This window comes from Arachis ipaensis, chromosome B08 (assembly GCF_000816755.2).
Source record: "Arachis ipaensis cultivar K30076 chromosome B08, Araip1.1, whole genome shotgun sequence".
NCBI lineage: Eukaryota > Viridiplantae > Streptophyta > Magnoliopsida > Fabales > Fabaceae > Arachis > Arachis ipaensis.
The window spans coordinates 127,123,762-127,124,764 of NC_029792.2; the positions used below are offsets into that span (position 1 = coordinate 127,123,762).

The 1,003-nt window shown below is 28.5% G+C and overlaps 1 long non-coding RNA gene across 1 annotated transcript in view; it reads right to left on the minus strand.

Moving 5' to 3' along the window:
- LOC110266131 overlaps window positions 408–1,003 on the minus strand; it is a 3,180-nt gene continuing 2,584 nt past the window's right edge. The window contains exon 3 of the long non-coding RNA XR_002353113.1: window positions 408–675. This is a non-coding gene — a long non-coding RNA (uncharacterized LOC110266131). The remainder of the gene's footprint in view (window positions 676–1,003) is intronic.

Sequence of the window (1,003 nt, forward strand, 5' to 3'; positions counted from 1 at the left end):
TGTACTAATTAGGACTCTGCGTTAATTAATAAGAAAAGTTATTCTGAATATTTTTTAAAATTTTACTAAATCTAATTAACGAGTGTTTGTGAAACTAATTAACGATAAAAAAGGTCATAAAATGAAAAATAATTGATAAAAATTATTTTTTTTTATCAAAGATATGAAGACTCGAACCCGCAACCTCTTAGATGAGTACGGGGAACCCGCGACCTCTTAATTGAGTATGGGGAGTCCATTTGAGCTATAACTCATTAGCAATTGATAAAAATTATTAAAGTAAGAGAAATAATTATTAATATACGGATACATAAATTCAATTTAATAAGTACAGAAATAATAACAAAATAAACCAAAAAAAAAAAAAATTGAAGTTATTGGGAAGGAGAGCAACGAGAGTAACAACATTATGACAATGACGAAGTTGATCCAAACATTTTTCCAAAGATGGTTTCTGAATTTTCAACAACTTTAAAAGCTTCATAAATTCGTTACACTAAAACACACACACATCGTAACAAATAATTTCTCTCTTCCCCCATTTTAATTTCCAGGTTTAGTATGCAGATTCAGATATCTGGATCATCATCATAATGGAAATTATGTATATCTATTCTCTATGAACAGTGTCACACACAGAATCCTTCTTCTCACTGTCACTGCTTCTCTCGTTAACTGTTCCACCACAAAAACATTAATTAATATCTCTTAAATTAAAAAACATTAATAAAATCATATCTATCTCTATACTATAATAGACTAATAGTGTAGTAGTAGTACTAGTATCTATAAATTTCTTTCATCATCTTCAATTCTTTCAATTAAATTCCCGTATATATAGTTGATGAGTTTAATTAATACTCATGATAGGGTTAATGTGGCGCTGGCATTTTCGCTACACAACAAAACATAATAAATTCAAAAGTTACGTTTCAAAGAGCTAGCTACCACTAGCATCTCACATCATATCATACGGTATAACATATATATAATAATACTAGTA